The sequence below is a fragment of the Saccostrea echinata genome, unplaced genomic scaffold (assembly GCF_033153115.1).
Source record: "Saccostrea echinata isolate AGI-Se365-2 ecotype Australia unplaced genomic scaffold, CSIRO_AGI_Sech_v1 ptg000006l, whole genome shotgun sequence".
In the NCBI taxonomy this organism is placed as follows: Eukaryota; Metazoa; Mollusca; class Bivalvia; order Ostreida; family Ostreidae; genus Saccostrea; species Saccostrea echinata.
The window spans coordinates 12,759,582-12,771,713 of record NW_026889755.1 but is presented as its reverse complement, the minus strand read 5'-3'; the positions used below and the strand labels follow the sequence as shown (position 1 = coordinate 12,771,713).

General features: G+C 33.6%; 1 pseudogene; it reads left to right on the top strand.

Moving 5' to 3' along the window:
* Positions 1-541: 541 nt before the first annotated feature.
* Positions 542-3,297, top strand: LOC133180534 (uncharacterized; annotated as a pseudogene).
* The last annotated feature ends 8,835 nt before the right edge of the window (positions 3,298-12,132 follow it).

The window sequence follows — 12,132 nt, the reverse complement described above, 5'->3', positions numbered from 1 at the left end:
GACCCGAAAGTAGTTTTGCCTTATGATAAAGTTCTTGAAGAATATGATCGTTTACGTAAATTCAGTCACAGAAAGTAACTTCTTTTCCCTATTGTTAAAAATTGCACTGAACTTTTATTGAATTTCCAGTTACATGTGTGTTTGAAATTCTAACCTTTGACAACCGATATTTTCTCAGATTGTTGTTCTATCTTTACTACCAATAACAGAAATGTGTTAGTTTTAGAAGTTCATTCAGTAGTGACCATGCAAAATTATACAAATTACAAACTGGCTAATTATAGTGGTGCAGCTTATAATTTAAGATTGCAATGGATAATGTATGAACCAATTCATTTCTCTTGAAATTATGTCATATGATTCAAATTTGTTACCAAACTAGTAACTGGTAAAATTTGATTTTGAAAAAAATATTTACATAAATATTCATTTCCAATTGTGTTTCAGGAGACAATTTCTGTGTATTGAATGATTTTTTTCTGAGATACACAAATTAAATACAGTTTCTTTGTAAACAGTACATTTTACAATTGGCCATTTTTTAATCTTAAAAGTTGAAAATTGAAAAAATAAATGATAATTCATTTTCTGCAGAATAAGAGATTCAGTGGCATTTTAGTTTTTGTTGTTGAAGTGTACATGTATGACGGAAATATTTGACGTTTATTGTATTTACAGAAATTTTCATATACTCAGACATGATTCACAGAAGCATAAATTCAGAGCTTTGTTCAACAATATATATATGATGCATATTTATGTATATTCTTAAAGAAGAATAGAAAATTGTCATTTCAAATCTGTTTATCATTAAGCATTATACTCTTTATTTAACACAGGAGCAGAATGAAACATTACAGTGCAAAGTTCTAAAAAAGTCAAAAGAGCTTCAACAGTACACAAATAATGGCGACAAAATGATGTTCTTCAACTTGGTCTGTGCAGATAAAACTAAGTTTCACAATTTAAGAGTTTACCAGAAACACAAGTTCAACAATATTTCTGTTGGAAGATGCTACAAGTTTATAAACACTATCAACAAAGGTGAAAAAAGATACTTGGTTGTTGCAAGCAGTTTGGTAGCATTCACTTCAAGAGTTGATGTTAATGAAAAAATGCTGAAAGATATTCCACTCTTACCTGAGGAACAACCAGTAACAGGTGTAAAGAGAAAGCTGAACGAAGCAACTGCATGTGACGAAAGGTCAACAATCACGGGGAAAATTGTGCAGGTATAAATTAAACATATCAAACATGTAAAATATATCCACAAATGTATATCAGTGTTTTATTAATTTTAGTCATAAGTATCAAGATTTTAAAAAGGTTACTATTGGCAATATGTTAATTGGTTAGAAAATTTAATTAAGAAGTGGAATGGCACAGAACATCAACTTTACAAAATTGACTTGTACAGAATTAACAAAATTAATTGTACCAGTAAGTCACCTTAAGCATTATGATATATTTTGTAGGCATCACCAGTAAAGTATAGACGAGAAAATTTAGCTGTAAGATTACTCAACATTAAAGACCCATCTGGAACAGCAAAAGTTTGCTTATTTGGGGACAATGCTGAGATGAATTTTAAAGTGGATGATGGCGTTGAAATAAGTGGCTTGTACCGGAAAACTTACATGGGAAAGCAGCAACTTACATCATCACGTGCCACAACTTGCAGGGTACGTTCAAATGATTTAAACATTCACTGCAAAAGTTGCTAATAACAACTGAACAAATTTTATTTTAAGAAGAAAAGCTATTTCATTAATCCCATTGAGTATTTTTTGAAAATATGTTTTACTCAAAATTATTAGTTCACCAGACCCTTCAACTTTCATTTGTTTCACAATTAAAATCCACTTTGTGCAACTTTTTTTCTGCTTATCTAATGTCAACTTCCTCTTGAATGACAAGTATTCACATCTCAGCGGGGGTAGTTAGTACTAGAGAGGATTGGCTCACAATTTCTTGTTTTAATCATCAGAAGTAATTTCTTTTACAGTTCCAAGATGTTGAAGGCATTTCCATTACTCCAACAGACATAATGGATGATGACGACTTTCTCCCAGATGACATGTGTGGTTAAAAAAGCATTAAAATCCAAGTTAAGATATAATGGATTTTGATGTTTATCACTGCTGTCCATCCAGAGGTACATTTACTCACGTTTTGAAACAAACATTATCAAGCAAGACAATTTTTAAGCTAAATCTTATACATGTAATGTATTAAAGACTTATCTTACTTTCATACAAGATACAGAAAAATATAGGGAATTTCTTGATTTTTTTTCCTTTAATACATACCCCACCCCACCCCCCAAAAAACATCTTGTAATGTATTAAAGGCTTATCTTATACAAGATACAGAAAAAATAGGGAAGATCCTATTCAGGTTTTCGTGTTTTTTTTTCCCTTTAATACATACCCCCCCCCCCCCCAAAAAAAATGTCAAAAACAACTGCAATTTAATTAATGTCCTGGCCCAAGGATCGTGAAGCATCTCAAGTCAAAAGTCAAAATCTTCATGTTGTACTTAAATATTTTAGAAGTCAAGTAGATCAAAATTAAAATATGTTTCATTATTGAAATAATAGAATTGCTGTTATTTGAAATTTTTAGAATAATTCAGTAATTAATAAACATTTTACAGGCAATGGAAAATTTGACTTAATTCAGTTTCTTTCATGATCATGGGGCCTGGTTAAGGAGGCTGGGGTTCAAGAAATTCACCATCAGAAAATTATCCTATATTTTCATAAGCAACTCTTCTCGGTGAGATGGGGTTAGTCTAAAAATGGCCACAACACCAAGCCCCTTACACATGATGTATTAGTACATGTACTTGATATATACTTATCCTCATTTATTCTAGGTTGTTATGACAAAAAATTGGTAAATAACAAATGTCCGACATGTGGAAGGGAAGAGGAGCAGGAGAAAAAATCCTGTAGAGTTCAGCTACTGTACAGCACCTGTGAAAAAAACTAACCAAAAGATCACCGTGTGGAAAGCAACACTGTCTGACATCATTAAGCAAGAAATTAATCTTGCATCTAATGATGACTTCTTGGAGCAGATATCTGGTCTTCTACCTATTTCTTTTGAAGCCGATATCATTGACAACAAATTTGTAAACATTAAGTAATGTGCATGTGTTGAATAATTTTGATAACTACCAAACAACATTGCCTTTTTCTTGACATTGTAAAGTGTATTTCTATTTTAATTGTACTTATTTCTTGTACTACAAGTTACAATAAATAATGTGCATGAAAATGTATTGTTAGGTGTGACAAATACCAAAAAAATGTCCTTTTCTTAAAATCATTTTAAGTGTACTACATGTAACATTTAGTAATGTGCATGAAAATGTTTTGTTAGGTGTGACAAATGCCAAACAAAAATTTTTTTTCTTAAAATCATTTAAAGTGTACTACATGTAAAATAAGTAATATGCATGCAAATGTATAAGTGTGATAACTGCCAAACAATAATACTTTATTTATTTATTAAATTCATTATAAAGTTTATTGATATTTTGCTTCCAAGTATTTCTTGTACTACATGTAGTGGTCTTATATGGCAGACACAATTTTTCTTTCCCAAACCAGTAACATTATATTTTTTTTTCTTTATTTGTAGCCACAAAATGTCCATTCTTTAGATGTTCTTAAGATTGTGTGGGTTTTTTTTAAATTTGGTTCAGCAAATACTAGTATATTGTGCTCTTCTTGCCTACTGTACTTGTTATCTTTAATAAATTGTACAGACACATTTTATCAATTTTACTCATTTTTTCCCAATCTTCAGATATGTTATTTACCCTATATAATCATTTGTACTGTAGAGGTTATCAGTCTCAAACATGATGTCCACAAATCAATTCTTTTGGATCTGGGAGATCACTTTGTTTGATTAACAGGTGCTGATAGATTAATCTCTAGGATTACATAGGAAAAAAAAAAGAGTATTCACTTAAGTTTCGTTTTTTCACAAAAATGATGACATTGGTACTTTCCTTCAAGTCTAAATTTAAGAATATGGGAACTACAGGCACCTCTTAATAAAACAAAATTGTGTTTTTCTTTATTTCTTTCCCGGGCGACATTTGATGGCAACATCAATGTTTTCTTGTTGTTTTTGATGTAAGACATCGATATCGTATGTACTTGTAGGCTTAGATATACACAGTATGTTTATTTGAAATATTTTAAAAGATGATATAAAGCATTTAAATCCTCCATACTTCGTTGTTTAAATATTCTTTCTTTGAAAGAAATGTTTTGAAAGTTTTCATTTTTGCAAACATTTAAGCCATTTGAAGTTTCTTTTTAGATGAAATTTTACAATAGAGAGTTAAATACAAAAAAAAAAATTAAGTAAATCTACATAGGGTGGAAAGACCTCCAACTGTTGGAGAACAATTAGTCTGCTAGTTAAGAAATAGCATCCTTAGTAATTTCATGAATTGAATATGAAAGACACTGTCATCTCTGTTTAGTAGGGCCTTCATAATTGGAATGCTCAATTTCTATAATCCATTTTAAGGAAATTTTGAAAGATGATAAAACAATCTAAAGATTACTTGAATTTTCCTATCACACAAAGAATGACATCCTTCATCAGGGCAAGCTTACGCATAATTGTTGTTTCTCATTTCAGAATGGAACCCATTTTCCGAAAATTACCTTCTGGCATCCACACATTAATTGACAAAGTGTCGCTAGAGCTGTTAAAGAGGAAAGACAGAAGCACTGCAAGCCATGAAGAGGAAGGGTCGGGTTGTCAAGAATGTAAAGCATCTCCTTGGACAATACTCGACCCAGTTTGGAGAAGTTCGGTAATATTTTTTTTAATTTATGATTGAAGGATATCTACCTAATACTTTAAGTAAACTCTTTAATCTTTTTCAATTTAAAACAAGCAGAGAAGTTTATATTGCATTTTCAACTTTCACCAATTAATATGAGCAAGGGCACAATTTCAAACTTGGTTTCAGGGGAATGACGTTCAAATGGTTGCTGGAGAATGCACCAGGATGGGTTGCATTCATTGTTGCAGACCTGGAGACACCTGGAGAATCCAAGAGTTTAGGTGACAGCTGACATGACAGAAATAATGTTTTGTTACTGGAAAATGTGAAGCTAGTACGAGTAGGAAATGCAAAGTTGGTCTCTGTCCAGTGAAAGCATGATCGTCATTTCTTACACTAAGGGGTCAAGTCATGGGTCCCCTTTCTTCTTACCCTAATGGTCATGGAATTCAAAGGCAACAATTTACATATTTCCTACAAACGTCTTTTAAGTGGACAGTTCTCAATTCTAAACCCTACAAAACTCCCAGTTTTCGAATCGGTGCGGCAACAGGCCCGTAGGAAGCAATTTCAGTTTTTTTTTGGGGGGGGGGGGGCACAGCCATACATTTTCAGTTGAGGGGCACTATCAACCAAAAATTCCTTGACAAGCAAAAAAAAGAAAAAAAGAAAAGGTCATCAGACGTTGTTATTGAGCGGGCACATGCATATAGTAGCTATATTTTCTATAGTAATCTATACAACGGCAAAATTATTGGGGGGGGGGGGCACGGCCCCGTGCCCCCCCCCCCCCGTTCCTACGGCCATGCGAAAAAGACTAAACAAAGGGGACGATGGCATTCCGACGCATACAAGTTTTGAAAATCTATATTATTTACTGTAGTTTAGAATAATCATAGGGACAGGGGCCTCCGATTATGCTTCTACAAATCAAATTATGTCAGCATTCATTCTAACATATTACGATCAGCTGGATTTTGGACTTTATATGTTTCCAGATTTATATTTAATTTTCCCTTTAATACCATGAGGCATGGATTGTGTCACTTACACATCTTCAGCTTAATTTTAAAAATGTAATTAATCATGGGGACAATGACCCCTGACTTAGCCTTACAAATATAGCATGGACTGTTTTGATTTTCAAACTTAAGTCATGGAGACAGGGGCCTCTGATTTAAACATAATGTAAGTTATGTTGTGAACAACTGCGTTGATTATTTTTTTTTAAAGTTAAGTCACAGGGACATGAGATCCATTTATCACTTAAAAGGCACATCTTGAGCTTCTTTGAAGAATTTGTGTAGTATTTTTGTTTGTGTATTGATATTAATAATTTTTCATAAGACATTAGTTTAAGGATGGGGTTATTGTGTTTATTTCAAACACAATAATGTGATGAATATTTATACCCCACCTTTGATACCTATTGAAACAAAATTGATTATATCTTTCAATTGTTCAATTTTTCTAACTCTGCAGTATATGTTTATATGCATGACATATTGTGTTTTTATATAGTCATTTATAACGTAAATAAATGGCATTTTTCTATTCACTCAATCTTAATTTTTGTTTTTTCGTATCAAACAGAGTTAAACTATTGTCAGTGGATTTACACAAATACTTTTTAACATTGACAACATACAAACATTTAATGTTGATAACAAAAAAACAAACTCATCCAGTGTTCATAGGACCAGCTTTAATACACCAAAGGCGACTCTTTGATTCTTATTTTGGATTCTAAATTTACAAGGTTTACTTGTTTATGGGATTGATGGAGAGAAAAATCTTTAAGATGCATTGACTCTTGTTTAACAAATTCCAAACATTTACTTTGTTACATATGATTGATTGATTGATAACATGTTGTTTTACGTCCCATTCGAGAATTTTTCACTCAACCATACACCGATGAAGGGCTTCAAATTTTGACCCTTACTCGGCACTCAGGGCCATTGAGCAGTGAGAGATCTTTATTGTGCCAACGCCTACCGTGACACGGGGCCTCGGTTTTTAAGTCTCATCCGAAAGACCCGCAACTTTCACTTCAAGGTGCCGAGAGCATGGCGAGGGAACAGTTGCTACCCATTTTTATCGACTTACATACATATGAAAGACAATATAAAAAAAAAGAAACTCACTGATTTTAGCCTTAAAGGCAAGGAGGCTGTCAAGTATATATAGGACATTTCTGGGGAACAAATTAATTCGGGAAATGTACCAGGACTTGTGGACTGCTTTAGTTCCGAAGAATTTGACAAAAAAATGGAGTCGTAAAAATCAACATGGACAAATCGGCATTCTTATGGAGATGAGTTTCTCAAATATATTAACACTTTTAAGACTGATCTGATCAAGAATTGTACAACAGCTGATTTGATGGCCTGTGTCCCCTGGGATATCCACCTTCAATGTATAATGAAAATGCTAATGAATGTGCAAATAGTGTTGTAAAACGTAATCTGAAATTAGAAAAATTAAATGTGCAACATTGTTTAACACATCATCAAAACATCATTCAGCGCCAACACGATGAAGCCATAGAAGCACTACTAGGCAGAGGAGAATACACAATTAGTAACAACTACAAGGAGTATACAATACCAGAAGAAAAATGTTATCAAATGACCAGACAACAGAGAGTAAGACTGGAAAACAATTTGAGTGAAAATTTCTCGAGCGGGACGTTAAACAATAAACAAACAAAAATTAATTCGCTCAATAACAACTGTAACGAAATGATAAACAGTAAGTTCAGGATAACCTTTACACATTTCACTTTTTTTAGCTCACCTGAGGCAAAGGCTCAAGTGAGCGTTTCTGATTAAAATTTGTCCGTTGTCTGTCGTCGTTGTTGTTGTAAACTTTTCAATTTTCATCTTCTTCTCAAGAACCACTAGGCCAATTTCAACCAAACTTGCCACAAAGTATCCTTGGGTTAAGGGGATTCAAGTTTGTTCAAATGAAGGGCCATGCCTTCTTCCAAGGGGAGATAATCAAGAATTTGTGAAAAATTAATGGCATCATTAAAAAATCTTCTTCTCAAGAACCACTGTGCTTGAAAATATGAAACTTATGTGGAAGCATCCTCAGGTAGTGTAGATTCAAGCTTGTTCAAATCATGACCCCTGGGGTCGGGTGAGGCCACAATGGGCGATCAAAGTTTTACATAGGAATATATAGGAAAAATCTTTAAAAATCTTCTTCTCAAGAACAGCAAAGCCATGATTGGTCATATTTACATGGAAGCATCCTCAGGTAGCGTAGATTCAAGTTTGTTCAAATCATGACTCCTGGGGGTCGGGTGGGGCCACAATGGGCGATCAAAGTTTTACATAGGAATACATAGGTTAAATCTTTAAAAATCTTCTACTCAAGAACAGCAAAGCCATGATTGGTCATATTTAAATGGAAGCATCCTTAGATAATGTAGATACAAATTTGTTCAACTCATGACCCCCCCCCCCCCCCCGAACCACTTTTTTATTTAAACTTTTCAACCTTTGAAGACTGAACCGATTTCTGCTTTTTCCTAGCCATAGTGCTCAGGTGAGCGATGTGGCCCCTGGGCCTCTTGTTTCCATTTAGATCATGGAGACGATTTTTATGTTAAGTGAGGAGGAGCAAAAAAACCTAGATGACTCTTTTCATCCTTCGGATGAAACCGTATAAACCGAGGTCCCGTGTCGCGGTAGGTGCTGGCACGAAAAAAATCCCTCATTGCTCAATGGTCCTGAGTCCCGAGTATAGGTTAAAATTTGTAGCCCTCCGGCGGCAAGTGGTTTCCATATAAATGAAAAATTTTCAAGAGGGACGTTAAACAAGAAACAATAAATCATCCCAAGATTAACAACACCATCTATTCTTGGATATCCCAATTCTGGACTTCCTTAAGAACTATATACAGATGCTTCAGGATTTTTATTCGATGGCGGAGGCCTCCGCCCTACAAAATGACACGAGACTTTCCCTTGCACCTGTGCAAGTAAAAACAATGAAAGTTAATCTCTCTCTCGTGTGTGTATATAATATAGATTTTAAAAATTTAGTTTGGAGATGTCACAGTTGTCCAGTGGTTCTAAAAGAAGAGAGATACAGATATCCATAGAAGGTAAAACAGTCCTCCTTATCTTCTGGGGTAAGGAGGCTGAGCAACCAGTTGTTGGAGCTATATACACAATTAAGTGTATACGGCCATCAAAAGACTTTAATAATCAACGGTATTACTCTTCCAACACCATTTACAAATTTTGAGGTAATTAAGCTTTACACTTATATTTCAGAATAAACCATAAACAATACTACAAAATAATGCCGAATGAATTATTTACATATATGCATTCCGATTGAACATGCAAGAAATTTTATAATTTAGTCATCATATATATTACATTTTTACTTCACTGTATTTTATCTTTTATAAAATATTTTGCGTTTTTAAGCATGCAAATTTTTTAATGTCACAAACAATGAGCTTTTTCAGCTCTGTTCGTCATTCAGATACACAGCCAACAAAATTCTGCAGCTGAAAAAGTGAATTATATAACAAATATATAAGTACATACAAGATTAAAGGGTAAACAATCTATAAATTATTTATGAATTCAGACCTGTTTACTCCTAAGATTTCGCCGTATTTAGTACGGATATTGAGTCTAAAATACGTCTCACGTTTTGCTATTATAAAAATACGGAAATCAGAAATCTGTTCGTTTGGATTTTAGCAGTTAGTTTTCGTTTTGATCTGTCTCAGTTTGACGCTTTTTAATCCGTAGAAAAGATTTAAAACACTTAAGTGATGTGGGTTGCCAAAACGCGATGTTTTAAAAAGAAATGACAGAAACCCATCGAAAGAAAGCCAGGTATGATGTTTTTCTTTCTTACTGAACCATACTTTGGTAATCAGAAATTTAGTTGTTCACTTTTAAGGTGTAAAATCGATTGAAAGTGAAATCTTACGGGCAAATGGCAAATCCCACTGACAAATCTAATGAAAAATACTGAGAGACAACAATATGGGTATACAGGTCTGGATCACTGAAACAGACAATCCCTGATAAAAACTCAAATTGTAAACTTTCAATTCAGCAAGACTCAAATTTTTAACAACACAATGAGAAAAGATTGATAGCAATACAAACAAATCGAAAGAAACCTACAAAGAACACTAGGAGTAATTCACGATCCACACAAAAAAAAAACTCTCTTAAATATAAATAGTTTTTTTTTATTATTAAAGAGGAGATTTTTTTTTTCCTTTCATGCCTTTGATGCACACGAAATGAAATTCTTGAAACATCACACACATGTAACTTATGCAACCAGATTAAAGGATACGATGTTTTTCATTAGGATTTTGCATTATGTTTGCCCATCTACAACGGAATTCAAAACTTTGCCCTTCTCCAATTTTAGAAATCTTAACAATCAAAACAATTTTAACTTTTTTTTTTATTTAGAAATTTTTCGTTGAATACATACATGTATTTGGAATAAAAGAGTCAGTACTCTCTCTGAAATTGTATATACTTGTTTTTTCTCATTTTATGTATTTGTGTCTCTCTAATATATAAATCATTTCTTTTAGTAAACTTACTGAAGTGGATTGAAACATCTTAAATGTTTCCTTGGAACTGGAAAAAAATATTCCCAGCCCAGACCACTGTCTGTTCCGGTTAGGGGAGTAAAACGACGATCAGAGGTGTGCGAGATGTAAGTTTAGAAATGCCTTTCGCTTCATTTTTTTCTGTTTTATTGCCTATATTTTCCCTTTTTATTTATTAATAATTAATAGGAATTAACTTGTCAAAACATTTATATATTGTTTTTTATTTCTTTCCCAGGACCTGAAGAGAGTGAAAGTATATTAAATGTAACTTTAAAGCACCTTGATCTACCATTTACTACTGATAAACACCGTATATTGTTTTTGATGTAAGAGATTGATACTGTGTGTACTTATACGTCTAGGTTTACGCAGTAAGTTTATTTGAAATATTTTAAAAGATGATAAAACCATTTAAATCCTTTAGACTTCGTTGTTTAAATATTCTTTCTTTGTACAAAATTTTTGGAAAGTTTTCACTTTTGCAAACTTTAAAGCCATTTCAGGTTTCTTTTTAGATGAAATTTAACAACAGAGAGTTAAATATAAAAAAGAAAGAAAATCTAAAGAAGGTGAAAAGATCTGTTTATGTTCGAAAACAATTAGTCTACTGCTTAAGAAACAGCATTCTTAGTAATTTTATGAATTGAATATGAAAGATAGTGATCTCTGTTTAGTACGACCTTTATAATTGGAATACTTAATTACTATAATGCATTTTAAGGAAATTTTGAAAGATGATAAAACAAACTTGAGATTACATGAATTTTCCTATCACACAAAGAATGACATCATTCATCAGGACATGCATATGCATAATTGTTGTTTCTTATTTCAAAATGGAACCCATTTTCCGAAAATTACCTTCTTGCATCCCCACATTAAGTGACAGAGTGTCGCTAGAGCTGTGAAAGAGGAAAGACGGGAGAAGAATCGGGCAAAGTGTCAGACTGTTGTCGGGGTAAAGAGAGAAGCATTGCAAGCCGCGTGAAGAGGAAGGGTTGGGATGTCACGAATGTAAATCATCTCCTTGGACAATGCACGACCCAATTTGGACAAATTCGGTAACATTTTTTTCTACTGATGATTGATAGATATTTATCTAAAACTTTATTTTAAGTAAACTCTTTCAACTTTTCAATGAAGACTTCTTATTCCAAGTTTCATATTTCAATTTAAGACAAACAGAAAAAATTATACGGCATTTTTCAACTTTTACCACCGTTCACGGTAGCTCAGTCGTTAGAGCGCTCGCTCCGTGATCGGGAGGTCGTGAGTTCGAATCTCGGCCGCGACAGACCTAAGTCGATAAAAAAAATAGGTAGCAATTGTTCCTTCGCCATGCGCTCGGCACTTTGAAGTGAAAGTTGCAGGTCTTTCGGATAAGACCTTAAAATCACGGCAGGCGTTGGCACGATAAAGATCCCTCACTGCTCAATGGCTGTGAGTGCCGAGTAAAGGTCAAAATTTGAAGCCCTTCACCGGTGTATGGTGACGTCTCTATATGAGTGAAAAATTCTCGAATGGGACGTAAAACAATATACAATCAATCAATCAACTTTTACCAATTAAAATGCACAAGGACACAATTTCAATCGGTTTCTGTGGAATGACGTTCAAAATGGTTGCTAGAGAATGTACCAGGGGTGGGTAGCATTCATTGTTGCAGACCTGGAGACATATGGAGAACCCAGGAGTTCAGA